We start from the raw sequence: 20059 nt of genomic DNA on the forward strand, positions 1-20059 counted from the left end.
TAGAAGAGTATAGAGATGGATTCTGAGGTTAAAGTGGAAGAAAGTTAGGGTAGTGGATGCTAGGAAAGTAAAGAAAAAATTATGGGAGAAGAGGTAGGAATAGTGGCTGCTGAGGAAAGAGGAAAATGGAGGCTATAAAGTGTTTGAGGGATAAAAGGTGACATAGATGAGAGGGTGGAAATAGGGGAGGTATAAGGGGGTAAAACATAAAAAAGGGACAACAAGTGGCAAGGAGATGAGAAGCAGATATTGATGAACTGGGAGGTGATGAATACAGAGGCTGGAACTAAGGGACTTGAGAGTGAGTGAAATTGATGGGATAGAAGGCTGGGGAAGGAATAAGACAGGTATGAGGATGAGAGGAGAAGGGAGGAAAGTGTAGGAAGTAGAAAGCTGTAAGTAGGTGAAAGAGGAGACTGAGGATTTCGGGGGGAGGAGGTATGAAATCTAGATACAGGTTCATAAAAAAGGAGATGAGAGAAATGGAGACACCGATAAAACAGAAGAATCTGCATCAGAGTCAGGCATTAGGAAGATGGCAGGACATTGAAGAAACAGAAAATGGAAATGAGATCCTGGAAAGGGAGAAAAGCATCAAAAGGAAGTAATTGAAACCAGGACCAACCCAACTGGAAAAGTAAAATAGTCAGAAAGCAAGGATATTTTGAAAAAGATGTCAGCTTTGAAAATGTACATGTCATGTTTTCTTCTGTACTGACGAAAATACATCTCTGTTTCTCTGGAGTTTCACGCTCACAGTCTGGTTTCTTTTGTTTCCATTTTTTAAATCTACATTATGCTTCTAGATTGTAATCTCTTTTTTTTTTTTTTTTTTTGCTAAATGATAGCCTGTGTTTTCCTTTTGTAGTAGGGATGAGGTAATCAATTGATATATAGGTTCTGTATAGGAATCTGTAGCGGTCTGTCTTCACTCTCTTTGCTTAATAAAAGGGATCCGGAAAATTGGTAGGAAGACAATTCATAGGATATGACAATTGGTAGGAAAATCATACTAGTTGTCACCCTACATATTACAGGTATCTTTATGTGCCCCTCCCATGTTTTCTTTACCTCTTCATGTAGGCCTACTGCATTGGAATGGGAGACATTCCTGTGGGGGGGCCTCTCTGATGATATATACCTCTTCATGTCCCCCTCCCACAGGTTTTTTTGTACCTCTCCACGTAAGCCTGTACCTCTCCACCTCATTGTGCCCCACTCCCACAGTTTTTTTTGTACCTCTCCACATAGGTCTACTGCATTGGAACGGGAGACCCTCTTGGGGGGGGGGCTCTCCCACCATATGTACCTCTTTTATGTCCTCCTCCCATGGCTTTTTTGTACCTCTCCATATAGGTCTACTCCTTCTCTTTTTTCTCTTTCTTGCTGGCTATAAGGTCTACATAGAAATCCGCAGGCAGTGGCTGACCCAGAAGTGTTCCCTCTGACATCAGAGGCTCTCTCTGATGTCAGACGGAATGCTTCCTGGTCAGTCACTGCCTGCAGATATGTGAACAACTACACAGTAGGAGGAAAAAGATGGAATAGGCTTATGCACTTCTTCTTCTTCCAGGGGTTTGGAGGGGTCGTCCAGAGGGGTGGCCGCCAAGCTGCTGTTTTTTTCTGGGGGTTGGGGGTCATGACCTCCTTCCCATGCTGCCAAGCTGCTTCATCTTTCGGGGAGGGGGGGAGGGCAAGGGGAGGGCAAGGATCAGCTTTCTATGTCTGACAATTGATAGATGTATGAGGTAGAACAACAATTGGTAGGGTAACAGTTGATAGGATCTTCCTACCAATTGTTGTATCCCACGAATTGTCATAGACCCTAATAAAAGACTCCAGATCCCTGGAGGTGTGTTGGTATTCTGGAACAGCCTTAAATGAATGGTAAGCCGAGAGAAGAGCCTAAAGGCAACATGTGCTGTATATGCAGCACTTTGTTGCTCTCTGCTCTCTTCTTGCGGCTGGCTGGCCTTTTGTCTTTTCAATGGCCATTCCTGCTGCATTAGAACATTCCCTGCCCCCCTCCCTGTCACTAACTCTCTTTCCAATTCCATGCACACTACTGGTACAGCATCTTATCTTTCATCCTCCCTCCCATCTCAATATGCCTTCATTTACCTTTTAAAGAAGGCAGGTCAAAGTATAGAGAAGACTTTGAGGCTAGCAATAGGGCGGCCTATGTGAACTGCCACTACTGTAGGTGACCTTTAAAAGCTAAATGAAGGGTCCAGGCCCTGGCAGGAAAGAGGAGAGCATATTGGAGCGAATCCTTGCAGTTGCTTAACAAGAGCATTTGACAGATTTAAAGTGGCAGTAAGAAGATCTAGGATATCTGAAGAATTAAATTTTGCTGATGACAGAAAGACATTCAAAGTTGTTCAGTCACAAGAGGATTGTGAAAAATTGTAAGAGGGCCTTTGAGATTGGGAGACTGTGCATCAAAATAGCAGATGACATTTAATGTGAGCAAGTGCAAAGTGATGCTTGTGGGAAAGAAGAGCCCTAACTATAGCTATGTGATGTGGGGTTCCACATTAGGAGTCACTGCCCAGGTAAAAGAACCTAAGTGTTATCATTGAAGATACATTGAAACTCTCAGCTCGGTGAGCAGCGGTGGCTAAGAAAGAAAATATAATGTTAGGATTATCAGGAAAGGAATGGAAAACAAAGATGAAAATGTTATAATGCCGTTGTATCACTCTATGTTACGGCTGCAACTTGAATACTGTGCGCAATTCTGGTCGCCATGTAGCAAAAAAGAAATAGTGGAATTAGAAAAGGTACAGAGCAGGGCGACAAAAATGATAAAAGGGATGAGACGATTTCCTTATGAGGTAAGGCTGAAGCAGCTAGAGCTCTTCAACTCCTGCCATCAGATGCTCCCAACCCCCCAGCCCCTACACATACCCCAAATCTCCCCGTACCTTGTAATTTGATGGCAGCAGGAGGGATGCCCAGTCCCTCTGGCTCCGCAGGCCGCCACTGCAAAATGGTGGGCCTTCCCCTTCCCGGTGCATCCTGGAAGGCCTGCGACTGGCTCAGATGCCTAAGGCCCTTCCCTCCTGGGAGCCTAACTTTGTGAAGACTAAAAAGAGGATGCACGGCCACGCCCCATCCACACACCCAGTTCCACCCCAGCCTATCCCTAGCTTCACCCCTCCTTTAGGCGGTTGCCTGCTGTGTGCAGTCAGGGCCATAGCAAGCTATAATTGCATCTTATCCTTTCTTGCACTGCAATCCTACAATCCTTTTTCTTACTTTTCTAATCATGTTGGTCTTAGTCTCAGCTTTCTGCTTTCCCCTGCCTTCTCTTAACTCTCGTACCAGGGTTTTGTTCATTTGTCATTTCTCTCTCCTCCTCCTGTCTTCTTCATCTCTTCTACTATATCCATCTCTAACATTGTTTTTTTTCCCTCTTAGTGTTCTTCAGTTTATTTTTCTCCCTCTCTTAATTCATTCTTATTCTAGACTAGAGTCTTCAATTTCTCTCTTTTTACTGTCTACCTACAGCTTTCTATCTCTTGTCTTTCACACCACACTTCTCATTTCCCTTCCTCTTATTCCCCAATCTTTCACTAACTCTACCCTCTATAGCCTTCCATCCAGCATGCCCTTCTTTCTCTCCCCCCAAGCCCTCATCACCTCGCGCTTAGATTACTGCAACTTGCTACTCTCAGGTCTTTTGCTCTGCCATCTTTCTCCCTTTCATTCTGTCCAAAATTCAGCTGCATGACTCATATTCCGTGAGAGCCGCTATACTCATGTTACCTCTCTCCTAAAGTTGCTTCATTGGTTTCCCATTAGTTTCTGAATACAATTCAAACTCCTCTTACAAATGTATTCACTAAGCTGCCCTTCACTCTCTCTCTTCACTTATTTCCCCCTATGTTCCGCTTCTGTGAGCTCCTCTTCTGCCAACTCCAGACTCCATCCCTTCTATCTTGATGCGCCATATGCCTGGAACAAACTGCCTGAATCCCTACAGCGTGCTCCGTCGCTGGCAGTGTTCAAGTCAAAGTTAAAAGCCCACCTCTTCGAGAGTGCATTAAAGTCCTAACTCCTCTCACTTTGGATTCCTCCCTCCAGCCCATGAAGCAGCAACGGTAGCGGTCCTGACATGACAACCCTTTTCTGTCCCTCCATACAGCCCCTGAAGCAGCAGCCAGTCAGCAGAGGCAGTGCTGTAAACAGGCTGCTCACAGCCAGCCCCAGCAGGGCCTTTCCTCTGCTGTGTCACTTCTGACATGGCAGAAGAAAGGCCCTGCTGGGGCTGGCTGCAAGCAGCTTGTTTATAGCACTGCCTCTGCTGACCAACTGCCACTGCAGCTTTGGGTAAGTGAGTGTGTGGGGGGGGGGGGGGATTCAGGAGGCCAGATCCATGTGGAGAGAGGTTGGTGCACCAGAAGTGTGTGTGGGGTGAGGGTCTAGCAGGTCCAGCAGGGTAAAGAGCAGGGGACGGGAGTTGGATGGATGCTGGACCAATAAGTGAGAGGGAGAGAAGGGAAGGGAGACAAAACAAAACTACTTTTAGAGTAACTCAGCAACCAGAAAGCCTTTTGACGGGTCACCAAATTTTAACGTTGTATCAGCAATTTAGCATGGACTGCTCTTATCTGCTGTCTTCCTCTCCTCTGTGGGTCCCACTCCAGGCTAGTGCTACCCAATTCGATTTGGCCTATTGAATTGATTTTTTTGATTTGCTTTTCCTGCCCAATTGGGCAATTTTTTTTTTTTTTTTAACAGCCTGTAGTTTCTTCACCCCCCACCCCCTTTTGCCCTCTCCAACCCCATGCTGGTGCTGTGGTGTAAACAAAACAAAAAAGACTTTTCCTCTCTCTGTTAGGTCCTAGCTCACGCTTGACAACACCAGCTCTGGCAGGATACACATTTCAAATTTGACATATTGTATTCACAAAATAGAAAATAAAATTATTTTTTGTACCTTTTGTTGTCTGGATGTTTTATTTTTCCATCATGTTGATTCCAGTTTATTTTTTCTGCTTTCCTGTTGTCTGCTAATTCTCTTTCAAGTTGTTGCTGTCCATTTGTCTTTTCTACTCTCTCCTGTCTATTCCCTCATTACACTTTCCTCAGACATATTGATCATTCCTTTTTAGCTCTTTTCTGCCTCTTTCTTACCCTTCTCCTCTTTTCCACTTTTGAGCTACCTATGAAATTTCCATCTTCTCTCCCATTCCCCATCTCATTCCTTCCTCAGCCCTCCATTCCCTTTCATCTTCAATGTACCTCCATTATCATATTTCTACCCTTTGTTATATCTATCCTCTTATCCATTTCCTTGCCACCCTCTCCTCCCCCTCGGGTTCTATCATTCTCAGCATCTTCCTTCCACCACCCTTATAGCCCAGCATCCCCTCCCCACCCTCATAGCCTGACATCTCCCTATCCCTTCCCTGCTCACTCTCCCACTCTCTTCCCTCACTCCCATTTCCAGGCATCTCTCAATCTTTCCATTCTGCTCCTAGATCCATCTCCCTCCTTCTCCCCTTCCACTTCCTGTGTATCAATCTCTCCCTCTCATCTACCCCCATATCCATCACCTCTCTCTCCCTTCCTTGTGCCCTATAATCTCTCCATCCCCCTCCATGCATCATCTCTTCCTTCCTCCCCTCCATTATGTGCAATTTCATCCTCTCTCCTCACCATGCATGTCTCCCTCTCCTCCACCATCTTTCCTGCCTCTTACCTTCTCCTCCCCCTGTACCACCAACTTTCCTTCTTCTTATCTCTTCCCTCCCCCTATGTCATCAGCTTTCCTTCTTTTTAACATTTTTATAAACGATATTGCTACAGGGCTGTCAGTTAAGATTTGCCTCTTTGTGGATGATACCAAAATCTACAATAGAGTAGACACCCAGGATGGTGTGAATAACATGAAGAAAGACTTGGCAAAGCTTGAAGAATGGTCTTAAATTTGGCAGCTAAAATTTAATGCTAAGAAATGCAAGGCCATGCATTTGGACTGCAAAAACCCGAGGGAACGGTACAGTTTAGGGGTGAAGAACTTAAGTGCACGACAGAAGAGTGGGACTTGGGTGTGATTGCATGTGGTGATCTTAAGGTGGCCAAATAGGTTGAAAAGGTGACGGCAAAAGTATATGAAAAGGATGGAGTTGGTCCAGAGGAAGACTACTAAAATGGTGTGTGGTCTTCATCATAAGGCACATGAGGACAGACTTAAAGATATCAATCTGTATACTTTGGAGGAAATGTGGGAGAGGGGAGATATAATAGAGACATTTAAATACCTACGTGGCATAAATGCACATGAGTCAAGTCTCTTTCATTTGAAAGGAAGCTCTGAAATGAGAGGGCATAAGATGAAGTTAAGAGGTGATAGGCTCCAGAGTAATCAAAGGAAATACTTTTTCTAGAAAGGGTGGTAGATGCATGGAACAGTCTCCCGGAAGATGTGGTGGAGACAGAGACTGTGTCTGAATTCAAGAAAACCTGGGATAGACACGTGGGATCTCCTAGAGAGAGGCAAAGATAATGATTACAGTACTGTGGATGGGCAGATTAGATGGGCCATTTAGCCTTTATCTGCCATCATGTTTCTATGAAAAAAGAGCGGGATTTGGGTGTGATAATATGTGATAATCTTAAGGTGAACAAACAACTACCAACTTCACTGGGGCTTTTCTACTTTTGCTCTATCCTGTTTGAGATGAGGCAGCCAGAACTGCACACAAAAAAATCAGTGTGGTTACTCCATGATATTCTCATATTTCTTCATTCTTTTCCAAATAATATGTTTGTTTTTTTTCTGGAAATAAAATGAATAATGACATAATAATAACCACCTGTAAAAGTGATAATCAAGAAATATATTTTTAAAATACAGAAACTTAAATAGACGTATCATTTTTAGACATTGACTCAAACTGTTTAACTGCTCATGTGGACCCCTTGCAGACTGGCTAAACTTTCTAAAGAGGACCAGAATAAATGTTGATTATGTGAACCAAAAAAATGTATACTCCCTGATATGCTGTTTGAATGTGTTCACTTAAAACAATATTGGGATCAGGTGTGGGAGAAGATACATTCTATTCTTCACATTTATAACCATGTTATTGTAAGCCATTGACTCTGAATTCATCTCTCAATAAGGAATTAGGTAAGTTCTTTGATTTCCTCATCTTATTAGCTACAAAAATGATTCTGGCTGGAAGGATAGTTCACAAATCAATTTTAATGTTTGGTAGAGCACAGCTTGTATTACCTATCAATATGAGGCTATTGCAGCAAAAAAAAGGGATAACAACATAGTCTGCTATTGAAAAAGACACAGGGGAAGCCACTGCTTGCCCTGGATCGGTAGCATGGAATATTGCTACACACTAGTGGATTGGCCACCGTGATAACGTGCTACTGGGCTTGATGGACCATTGGTCTGACCCAGTAAGGATATTCTTATGTTCTTAATCTGTATGTAAACCCTGAAGACATGATTGGAAACTCTCCTTAATCTTTTTGTTTTTACTGCTTTGTAAGAACTGTAAAGCCTATGCACAGATATTTGCATTATTGTTTTCATTTCTTACTGATCAAGGTTGATTTGTATTGATATGAATTTGCTTTATTTCTGCATATCTTGCTAATAGTTTAATAAAATGATGGGAATACTAATAATAACAATAAAAAAAAAGTTAAAAGGACATTCAGATCAATAGCTTGATATTTAGGACAGCTTCTTTTGTAGCAGATATTAGGGATGTGCAGCCCAAACAGTTTCATTTTATTTTCTTGTGTCATTTATGTGAAGTTTTGTTTTATATTTTATCTTATTTTTCAATTTGAGGCAGTTCAGAAAAAGTGCACACTATGTAAAAAGTACTACATACACTCGAATACAAATCAATCCAAATATAAACCGAGGTAACATTTTCCCCCCAAAAAGGAGGAAATGTTTTGACTCTGTCCCCCCTCCCTGCCCTGCCAGGCTCTACACCCCGTTCCCGCCTCTCCTGATGCCTTGCAGGCCTCCACCAGGCCTGCTGTAAGCCCTGGTGGTCTAGTGATGGGCCGGGACAGGTAATAAACCATACAGCACTTTATAAATGCAGTAAAGCAGGGGTGCCCACACTTTTTTGGCTTGCGAGCTACTTTTAAAATGACCAAGTCAAAATGATCTACCAACAATAAAATTTTAAAAAACACAAAGCACACTGTATGTAGAGAAAATGTTAATTATCATTTATATTCAGGGTTTTTTTTTCCAGAGGTCAAGGCAGATGACTTTAAAATATGCAATGTCACCTCAGTAACAACTATACAAACATAGACAAATATACCCCCTCTCCTTTTACTAAACCGTGATAGCAGTATTTAGCGCAAGGGGCTGCGCTAAATGCCCCTCGCTGCTCCTGACGCTAAAAATCACTATCGCGGTTTAGTAAAAGGGGGCCATAGTGCAAAATTCAGACAACAGATATAAATTCTCAAAATGGACACATTTTGATCACTAAATTGAAAATAAAATCATTTTTCCTACATGTGGCTGCTGTAAAGGTCATCTCTGACGCAACCGGAAGTTGCATAAGAGAAGACCTTTCCTGCAGCCACATGCAATTTCAACACTCCGGCTACTGGTAGGAAGCACTTTAGAGAAATTGCCTGCCGTGAAGTTAAGGAGCAGGGAGCGAGAAAGGGAGGAAAGGTGGGGTGGAGAACAGACGCTGAAGGGACCTGGGGAAGGTGGGGTGGAGAGGAACACGCTGAAAGGAACTGGGGAAGGTGGGGTGGGGAGGAACAGACATAGAAGGGACCTGGGAAGGCAGGGTGGGGAGGAACAGATGCAGAAGGGACCTGGGGAAGTTGGGGTGGAGAGGAACAGATGCTGAAGGGAACTGAGGAAGGTGAGGTGGAGAAGAACAGATGCTGAAGGGAACTGGGGAAGGTAGGCTAGAGAGGAACAGACGCTGAAGGGAACTGGGGAAGGTGGGCTAGAGAGGAACAGACGCTGAAGGGAACTGGGGAAAGTGGGCTAGAGAGGAACAGACGCTGAAGGGAACTGGGGAAGGTGGGCTAGAGAGGAACAGATGCTGAAGGGAACTGGGGTAGGTGGGCTAGAGAGGAATAGACACTGAAGGGAACAGGGAAGGTGGGTTGGAGAGGAACAAATGCTGAAGGGAACTGGGGAAGGTGAGCTAGAGAGGAACAGACGCTGAAGGGAACTGGGGAAGGTGGGGTGGAGAGGAACGCCCATCTTTAAAAAGGGATCAAGAGGTGACCCGGGAAACTACAGACCGGTGAGTCTAATCTCGGTTCCGGGGAAAATGGTGGAAGCACTGATAAAAGAAAACATCGATGAACATTTTGAAAGAAACAAACTTCTGATAACCAGCCAACATGGTTTCTGCAGGGGGAGATCGTGCCTAACTAACTTATTGCACTTCTTCGAAGGAATTAACAAACGGATGGACAGAGGAGACCCCATAAACATCATTTACTTAGATTTCCAAAAAGCTTTTGACAAGGTGCCTCATGAACATCTACTCCGGAAACTGAAGAACAATGGGGTGGATGGAGATGTACATACTGCCTGCATATGGAAAGGGAGAGCAAAGAGTGAAAAACACAGAGGACTTTAATAGATGGCTCAAAGTCTGGTGTCATCAAGAAGGTTTCAGGTACATAGGAGGATGGGGAAAATACATGGAAGGACAAGAAGCTATATTGCACTGATGGGCTACATATTACTACAGCAGGAAAAAGAAACCTTGCAGAGAAATTTAGACAATATTTTTCTAGGCATTTAAACTAGAAGGTGGGGGTGGTGTATGTACGAAGGACAATTATAGAGACCACCCCCGGCAAAAGAAAAGATGTGATAGTAGTAAAGACTGCAACATAAGCAATATCAGCAACTCATTTCTTAGTATTGCAACGGAAAGTGAAACGACACAAAAATCCATACGAAAAAGGAGATTATCACTGAAAAATAGCTGGAAAGCGATGACCACAAATGCTCACAGTCTAAGCAACAAAGTTCATGATCTGCAAGCCCTGATGTTAGAGGCAGATCTAGATATTGTCGCTATCACAGAGACATGGTTCAGTGAATCACATGGATGGGATGCAAACATACCAGGATATAATCTTTTAGGAAGGACAGAGATGGTCATAAAGGTGGAGGAGTAGCTCTCTATGTAAAGATCAATATCCAAGTGACCGAAATGCAAGGGACCTGGGGAGAGGAAGAAGCGATATGGATTGCTCTGAAAAGAAAAGATGGAACTTCTATCTATGTGGGTGTAGTCTACAGACCTCTGACTCAATCGCAGCAAACTGATAAGGATCTGATTGTGGATATCCAAAAGTTTGGAAGGAAAGAGGAGGTTCTGCTGTTGGGAGATTTCAACCTGCTGGATGCGGATTGGAATGTTCTGTCTGCGGAATCGGAAAGAAGTAGGGAGATAGTGGATGCCTTTCAAGAGGCTCTGCTCAGACAAATGGTGACGGAACCCACAAGGGAAAAAGCGATATTGGATCTGGTCCTCATAAATGGAGAGAGTATCTCTAATGTTCGAGTGGGTGCTCACCTGGGAAGTAGCGATCATCAAACGGTTTGGTTTGATATAACGGCTAAAATGGAGAGCGGCCGCACGATACTTAAAATCCTAGATTTCAAACGTACGGACTTTAATGCAATGGGAAAGTACCTGAAGAAAGAGCTGTTAGGATGGGAGGACATAAGAAAAGTGGAAAGACAGTGGTCTAACCTGAAAGGAGCGATAAAAATGGCTATGGACCTTTATGTGAAGAAAATCAACAAAAACAAGAGAAAAAGGAAGCCGACATGGTTCTCCAACCTAGTGGCTGAGAAAATAAAGGCGAAAGAGTTGGTGTTCGTGAAATATAAAAAAAACCAAGAAGAGGAGAACAGAAAGGACTACAGGGTGAAACTGAAAGAAGCCAAGAAAGAGATACGTTTGGCAAAGGCACAGGCGGAAGAACAAATGGCTAAAAATGTAAAAAAGGGAGATAAAATTTTTTTTAGATATATTAGTGAATGGAGGAAGATAAAAAATGGAATTGCTAGGCTAAAAGATGTTGGGAACCAATATGTGGAGAGTGATGAGGAGAAAGCAAATGTGCTAAACAAATACTTCTGTTCTGTGTTCACAGAAGAAAATCCTGGAGAAGGACCGAGATTGTCTGGCAAAGTTAAACGAGAAAATGGAGTAGATTCTGCGCCGTTCACGGAGGAGGGTGTTTATGAGCAACTTGAAAAACTGAAGGTGGACAAAGTGATGGGACCAGACGGGATCCATCCCAGGATACTAAGGGAGCTCAGAGAGGTTCTGGCGAGTCCTATTAAAGACTTGTTCAACAAATCTCTGGAGACGGGAGTGATTCCTGGGGATTGGAGGAGAGCGGATGTGGTCCCTATTCATAAAAGTGGTCACAGGAATGAAGCAGGAAACTACAGGCCGATGAGCCTCACTTCAGTTGTTGGAAAAATAATGGAAGTGTTGTTGAAAAAAAGGATAGTGTACTTCCTTGAATCTAATGGGTTACAGGATCCGAGGCAAAATGGCTTTACAAAAGGTAAATCGTGCCAAACGAACCTGATTGAATTTTTTGATTGGGTGACCAGAGAGCTGGATCAAGGACATATGCTAGATGTAATTTACTTGGATTTCAGCAAAGCCTTTGATACAGTTCCTCATAGGAGGCTGTTTAACAAACTTGAAGGGCTGAAGTTAGGACCCAAAGTGGTGAACTGGGTCAGAAACTGGCTGTCGGACAGACGCCAGAGGGTGGTGGTTAATGGAAGCCACTCGAAGGAAGGATAGGTGACTAGTGGAGTCCCTCAGGGTTTGGTGCTGGGGCCAATCCTGTTCAATATGTTTGTGAGTGACATTGCTGATGGGTTAGAAGGAAAAGTGTGCCTTTTTGCAGATGACACCAAGATTTGTAACAGAGTAGACACCGAAGAGGGAGTGGAAAATATGAAAAAGGATCTGCAAAAGTTAGAGGAATGGTCTAATGCCTGGCAACTAAAATTCAATGCAAAGAAATGCAGAGTAATGCATTTGGGCATTAATAATAAGAAGGAACCGTATATGCTGGGAGGAGAGAAGCTGATATGCACGGACGGGGAGAGGGACCTTGGGGTTATAGTGTCCAAAGATCTAAAGGCGAAAAAACAGTGTGACAAGGCAGTGGCTGCTGCCAGAAGGATGCTAGGCTGTATAAAGAGAGGCGTAGTCAGTAGAAGGAAGAAGGTGTTGATGCCCCTGTACAGGTCATTGGTAAGGCCCCCACTTGCAGTATTGTGTTCAGTTTTGGAGACCGTACCTGGCAAAAGACGTAAGAAGATTTGAGGCGGTCCAGAGGAGGTCGACGAAAATGATAGGAAGCTTGTGCCAGAAGACGTATGAGGAGAGACTGGAAACCCTGAATATGTATACCCTAGAGGAAAGGAGAGACAGGGGAGATATGATTCAGACGTTCAAATACTTGAAGGGTATTAACGTAGAACAAAATCTTTTCCAGAGAAAGGAAAATGGTAAAACCAGAAGACATAATTTGAGGTTGAGGGGTGGTAGATTCAGGGGCAATGTTAGGAAATTCTACTTTACGGAGAGGGTAGTGGATGCCTGGAATGCGCTCCCGGAGAGGTGGTGGAGAGTAAAACTGTGACTGAGTTCAAAGAAGCGTGGGATGAACACAGAAGATTTAGAACTAGGCCAGTACTGGGCAGACTTGCACGGTCTGTGTCTGTGTATGGCCGTTTGGTGGAGGATGGGCTGGGGAGGGCTTCAATGGCTGGGAGGGTGTAGATGGGCTGGAGTAAGTCTTAACAGAGATTTCGGCAGTTGAAACCCAAGCACAGTACCGGGTAAAGCATTGGATTCTTGCCCAGAAGTAGCTAAGAAGAAAAAAAAATAAAATTAAATTGAATCAGGTTGGGCAGACTGGATGGACCATTCGAGTCTTTATCTGCCATCATCTACTATGTTACAATGTTACATAGATGGATCAGAAACTGGTTGGCGGGTAGGAAACAGAGGGTAGGGGTGAAGGGCCACTACTCAGACTGGAGGAGGATCACGAGTGATGTTCCGCAGGGCTCAGTGCTCGGGCCACTGCTATTTAATATATTCATAAATGATCTAGAAACAGGGACGAAGTGTGAGATAATAAAATTTGCGGACAACACCAAACTATTTAGTGGAGCTCGGACTAGAGAGGACTGCGAAGAATTGCAAAGAGACTTGAACAAACTAGGGGAATGGGCGACGAGATGGCAGATGAAGTTCAACGTTGAGAAATGTAAAGTATTGCATGTGGGAAGCAGAAACCCGAGGTACAACTATACGATGGGAGGGATGTTATTGAATGAGAGTACCCAAGAAAGGGACTTGGGGATAATGGTGGACATGACAATGAAGCCGACGGCACAGTGAGCAGCGGCTGCTAAGAGAGCGAATAGAATGCTAGGTATAATCAAGAAGGGTATTACAACCAGAACGAAAGAAGTTATCCTGCCGTTGTATCGGGCGATGGTGCGTCCGCATCTGGAGTACTGTGTCCAATATTGGTCGCCATACATTAAGAAGGATATGGCGTTATTCGAGAGGGTTCAGAGGAGAGCGACACGTCTGGTAAAAGGATGGAAAACCTTTCATACGCTGAGAAATTGGAGAAACTGGGTCTCTTTTCCCTGGAGAAGAGGAGACTTAGAGGGGATATGATAGAGACTTACAAGATCATGAAGGACATAGAGAGAGTAGAGAGGGTCAGATTCTTCAAACTTTCAAAAAATAAAAGAACAAGAGGGCATTCGGAAAAGTTGAAAGGGGACAGATTAAAAACAAATGCTAGGAAGTTTTTTACCCAATGTGTGGTGGACACCTGGAATGCGCTTCCAGAGGACGTAATAGGGCAGAGTACGGTACTGGGGTTTAAGAAAGGATTGGACAATTTCCTGCTGGAAAAGGGGATAGAAGGGTATAGATAGAGGATTACTGCACAGGTCCTGGACCTGTTGAGCCTCCGCGTGAGTGGACTGCTGGGCACGATGGACCTCGGGTCTGACCCGCGGATGCATTGTTTATGTTCTTATGTTTAACAGATGCTGAAGGGAACTGGGGAAGGTAGGGTGGGGAGGAACAGACGCTGAAGGGAAATGGGGAAGAGAGAGATTCCAGACTACGGGGGGAACGGAGGGAAGAAGAAAGGTGGCAGACTAATCGGGGTGGGGGTGGAGGGAGAGATGGAAGGGAAAGGCACAGTAATAGAGCATATGGAAGAGACAGAGAAGGCAAACAGTGGATGGAAGGAAATGAATGAGAAGATGAGGAAAGCAGGATCCAGACAACAAAGGTAGAAAAAAAAATTATATTTATATTTATTTTATTAATTTTTTTTGCTTTAGGATAAAGTAGTATATTAGTTGTGTTGATAAAAATTTATAAACAAAGCCCTGCCAGCTGAACATCTCTTTCTCTAGTTCAGCAGCCAGAACTTTGATTTATAAGGAAGGAATAAGCTAACTATTGCAGTACTGAGGCTTGTATGGATGCCGCGAGGATAGTAGTCATGGGGATGGGGCTGGGACAGTGGTCGTGGGGACGGGACGGGGCGGGGACAGTGGATGCGGGGATGGGGACCGGGCGGTGATAGGGACGGTGGTCGCGGGGACGGGGACAAATTTTTTCCCCCGTGTCATTCTCTAATAGAGAACACAAAAACAAAAAAAAAACTACCCGTAAAACAAGAATGCTGAAAATTCTCACAATTTTCTGCTTGACCAGTTTAACAGTAACTGTTCTGTATTTAAGCGTTTTGTGTGGCTAAAACTCGATTAGCATTATCAGCATAAACAATTAAATTTGCCAGCGTTCAACATATCTGCCAAGGAGGTTTTTGGGTCCATGACGTAACCTACCCTCTTGAGTTAGAGAAGGGCTCTTCCCTAATGAAGTTCTGAGGCTTTTCCTTCTTTTGGCAAAGACATTGTTCGCTCTTTTATTCTTTCACCTTAGTAGTCAGCAGCTTAGATTTGTGAGAGTAAATAGTGGGGTTTGTGATGGGACTGCAGCTTTTTAACAAATTTATTGATGATCTAGAGCACAGGTGTCAAAGTCGGTCCTCGAGGGCCAGAATCCAGTCGGGTTTTCAGGATTTCCCCAATGAATCTGCATAAGATCTATTTGCATGCATTGCTTTCAATGCATATTCATTGGGGAAATCCAGAAAACCCGACTGGATTCCGGCCCTCGAGGAGGGACTTTGACACCCCTGATCTAGAGATAGGAATAACTAGTGAGATAATGAAATTTGCTGATTGCACAAAGTCGTTAAATCACAAGAGGATGGTGAAAAATTGCAAGAGGAACTTGAGACTGGAAGACTGGGTGTCAAAATGGCAGATGGCATTTAATATGAGCAAGTGCAAAGTGATGCATATGGGAAAGAGGAACCCGAACTATAGCTATGTGATGCTAGGTTCTGTGTTAAGAGTCACTGCCCAGGAAAAGGATCTAGGTGTCATTGTCAAGCATACGTTGAAACCCTCTACTCAATGTGTGGCAGCTGCTAAGAAAGCAAATAGAATGTTAGGAATTATCAGGAACGGAATGGAAAACAAAGATGAAAATCTTATAATGTCCTTGTATCGCTCTATGATACGGCCGCACCTTGAATACTGTGTGCAGTTCTGGTCGCCATATCTTTAAAAAGATATAGCAGAATTAGAAAAGGTACAGAGAAGGGCGATGAAAATGATAAAAGGGTTGGGATGACTTCCCTATGAGGAAAGGCTAAAGAGGCTTGAAGAAGAGATGGCTCAGGGGTGATATGATAGAGATCTATAATATAATGAGTGGAGTGGAAAGGGTAGATGTGAATCGCTTCGCTTGTTTACTCTTTCCAAAAATACTAGGACTAGGGGACATGCAATGAAGTTACTAAGTAGTAGATTTAAAACATACTGGAGAAAATATTTCTTCACACAACATGTAATTAAACTCTGGAATTTGTTGCCAGAGAATGTGGTGAAATCAGTTAGCTTAGCGGGGTTAAAAAAGGTTTGGATAATTTCTTAAAAGAGAAGTCCACCGGAACAGAAGGCAAATATGATAAAGTAGCCGAATGTAAAAATCATAAGTGGTATATAAATAATTAAAAGATAAATAAATATAATAGTGGTGCTTCTTGGGGAGGAAGAGCCTGGCCAGCAGCCTGGAGTCCCCCCTCTGTAAAATTGGGCTGCCTTCTGCATGCCACTTTACTGCATACAATTTTAATGTAAAAAACAGCCTAAAATCGCCATTCTAATGACATCATAATGCTAAAACGTAATAACGTTATAGACGTCAGGGCATTTATGTGATGCCTAAAAGGCGATGCTATACAAAACACCTAACAATATATACGCATTTAAATTCACTGGGTGCTGCTGAGCACGATTCTCTATTGTGCGTCTATGCATAATAGAATCGCGCTCAGTGGCGTACTGCTGGACGTCTAAATGATGCCTAACTTTTAGGCATCCTTTATGGAATTTGCCCCTAAGTGCACAGTAATATAGGTGTGCTGAATAGTGCAGAAATGTCCACTCTCTGCCCCTCAGACACACGTCCTACAACAAAAATGTTAAAATATATTTAAGTGCTCAGCATGTGCAGATTTGGAACGTACCACAAGACACATGGTAAGCCTTTTTAAGCTGCAGTACACGCTGGCACTAGCCACAGCATAGTAAAAGGGCTCCTACAAAGGCAGAATCTTTCAATAAAAAGAAACAAGTCAATATTTTAAAAAAGTTCTTTTTACTTCAAATATCAAGTAAAAATGAGGCATACACTGAGGGAAATATTTTGTTCCTGATCATACTCAGACCCAAGGTGCATAAATAACAACTTTTTACAGTACTGTGTATGTTTTATGCATGAATTAATTATAAGATTCATTTACACCATATATACAATATTATTCCTACTTATGTGCATTAAAGAAAATGGAGCTCCTTCAGGATATGAAGCTGGTTCTGCAGTGCCAGCGCCGGGCTATTATATATTTTTGAACCAGATTTAATGCAGCTTTTTTTTTTAAACATTGATTTCTTTGAATTGTAATAAAAGAATGTAAAAGTCAAAATTTACAATGATGCCCGTGTTTCTTTGTCATCTTCCTGCTTTTCCTTATTCTTTAAGAAACAAGATTTCAGCTTTTAACTTTTTGAAAAAGTGAAAATAGGTGCTCTAAAAAGAACTGTGTGTTTTTCATAAATAAACCCAGTAACCAGTTACAAACTTGAACAGCAAATCATGCAGGTTACAAAGTTATATATATATATTTTTTTTTTTCTGGAAAATAAATTGTAAAACATGATACAAGTCTGTCCTGTACAAACATATTGGCATATATGTATTCAAAGAAGACAGATGTTCTTGGTCGGCTACACACTTTTCCATTTAGAATCCTAGCAACTCATGTCTTAAAATGGAGAGCACGCAAACAAAAAACCCCAATCAGTCATTTTCTTAGGGCCTCTTTTACAAAGTTGCACAAGTGAGTGCTACTTGGCAAATGCTCCAAAGTCCATTAATTCCCTATGGGTTTTGATGCATTTACCGAGCCTCCCTGCAGTAATTGGCTTTGTAAAAGAGGCTCTTAATTTGCTTTTGCATTGCTACTCCTAGAATCTAATTTAAAATATGAAAATGTTACTTTAATAAAATAATACAAATTACCTATAAAGGAATGAAACAGGAAAAGCAGAATCTGTAAATGCATGCATCATGGAGGAAAATTGTATAACAGAGTGCCTAGGTCAATAGAGCAGGAAGACACTGATTTTCTGCCTATTTGATGAACCCATATAGTCACCTATGTATTATTATAATACTAGCATATATTCTGCAGAAATAGCACCTAGATTGTGGTTGTTGACATGCACAACTACTTAGGAGCAGGCCTAAATATTAATATATAAAAGTACGCATGTACTTTATAAAACAGGTGCATAAAACCTGACCCCAGCCAAACTCTTCCTACATGTCTATAAAATTCTGAATGGAGTGGACAAGAGTTGCTTGTCTACTCTAGAACTAGGGGGCATGTAAAGAAGTACTACTAAGTAATAAATTTAAAACAAACCAGAGGAACTATGTCTTCGCTCAATATGTTGGAATTTGTTGCCAGAGAATTTGGTAAAAGCAGTTAGCTAAGCAGGGTTTTTAAAAAAAGTTTGGATAATTTACAAAATCAGTCGTTCTTAAACCTGTCCTGGGGGACCCCCAGCCAGTCGGGATTTCAAGATATCATTAATGAACATGCATGAGTGAGATTTGCATATAAAGTATAAATTAGGCATGCAAAGTTTTCTTATGCATATTCATTGGGGAAATCTTAAAACCTGACTTGCTGGTGGTCCCCAGGACAAATTTAAGAACTACTGCAAAAGACCATGAACTTGGGAAAATCCACTTTGTAGTTCTGAGATATGCAGCATAAAATCTGTTTTACTCTTTTGAGTTCTTACCAGGTACTTGTGACCTTGATCGGCCACTGTTGGAAACAGGATACTGGGCTTGATGGACCTTCAGTTGTCCCAGTGAGGCAATATTTACTGTACTAGTAGTTTGCATCATCTTGCACTACTTTTAGGTAACCTCATTTTGGAAGAGGCATTTTATGCCTTTGAAAAGTTTATAAAGTTACCGTCAGGGCTCCCCTCTGTCCCCCACCTTGTTCAACATTTACCTTGTTTCTTTGGGAAATTTCTTACAGAGCTTAAAGTTTAAATTTTATATTTATGCGGATGACATTACTATAGTCATCCCGCTACTTTGTCTGTCATCTGAGTTTATAAACTCACTATCATCTATTTTAAAGCAGATCGAACTATAGATGGCTGCTTTTAAACTGAAATTAAACTCAGAAAAAACAAAATTTTTCTTACCAACTCCCAATGACAAAATTAAAGATACAATGATACACGTGAATGGAATGGATTATAACATCGAACAGTCCTTAAAAATATTGGGGGTAACTCTGGATAAATACCTCACATTGGAAAAACATTCCGATTTAATATTTAAGAAAGGTATCTCGATGCTCTGGAAGCTCCGCAACATCAAGAAGTATTTCGATGAAGCTTCTTTTCGTTTGTTGGTCCAGTCTTCTATTTTAAGTATTCTGGACTACTGTAACATCATATATTTGGGTGCTTTCAAGAAAACTCAAAATATTGAGAGTCCTTCAGAATACGATTGTTCGCCTTATTTTTGGACTAAAAAAATGGGAACATATTACTCCCTTCTATCGTAAGCTCCATTGGTTGCCATTAGAATCCAGAGTATTATTCAAGTTCTCATGTATCTACTTTAAAGCAGTTTATAATAATAATAATAACAGTTTATATACTGCAGGACCGTGAAGTTCTACAATGATTAGAAATGTTACAGATTGAATGGAATAAACAAAGACTTAGTGATTAATAGTTCTAGCAATCGTTTGTTGAGGACTAAGATTGTATAGGTTGGTGTCCTAAGTATTTCAGGAACAGATGTGTTTTTAGGCATTTCCTGAATTCCCCATAGGTAATAGGCAAGAGCAATTGTTCAAGGTCTTTACCCCATAATGCTGCTTGATGTGCGAAAAGATGTTGGTGATGACTTTTAAATTTACAATCTCTAACCGGTGGAAAAATAAAGTTTATGGCATGCTTCCAGGCTATCTCATCCCTCATTTTACCCTGAGTTATTCTAATAAGAGCTCCCGAAGAGTACACCTGTTTGCATATCCTTCAATAAAACTCTGTCATTACAAAAGGTTCCTTGAGAGAACATTTTCCTTTCAGGCGACCAAATTGAATACATGGCTTACTAAAATGGTGTTAGAAAAGTTATTAGAATCCATCATATCCACCCAACTCTCATCCTACCTAGAAAGATTCTCTATCCTCCTACCCCACCAATTCGGCTTCAGACCCAACTTCAGCACCAAATCCCTTTTGGCCTCACTAATCTCTAAGGTGCAACAACTCCATTCTCACAACAAATTTGCTGTT

Source organism: Geotrypetes seraphini, chromosome 2 (assembly GCF_902459505.1).
Source record: "Geotrypetes seraphini chromosome 2, aGeoSer1.1, whole genome shotgun sequence".
NCBI lineage: Eukaryota > Metazoa > Chordata > Amphibia > Gymnophiona > Dermophiidae > Geotrypetes > Geotrypetes seraphini.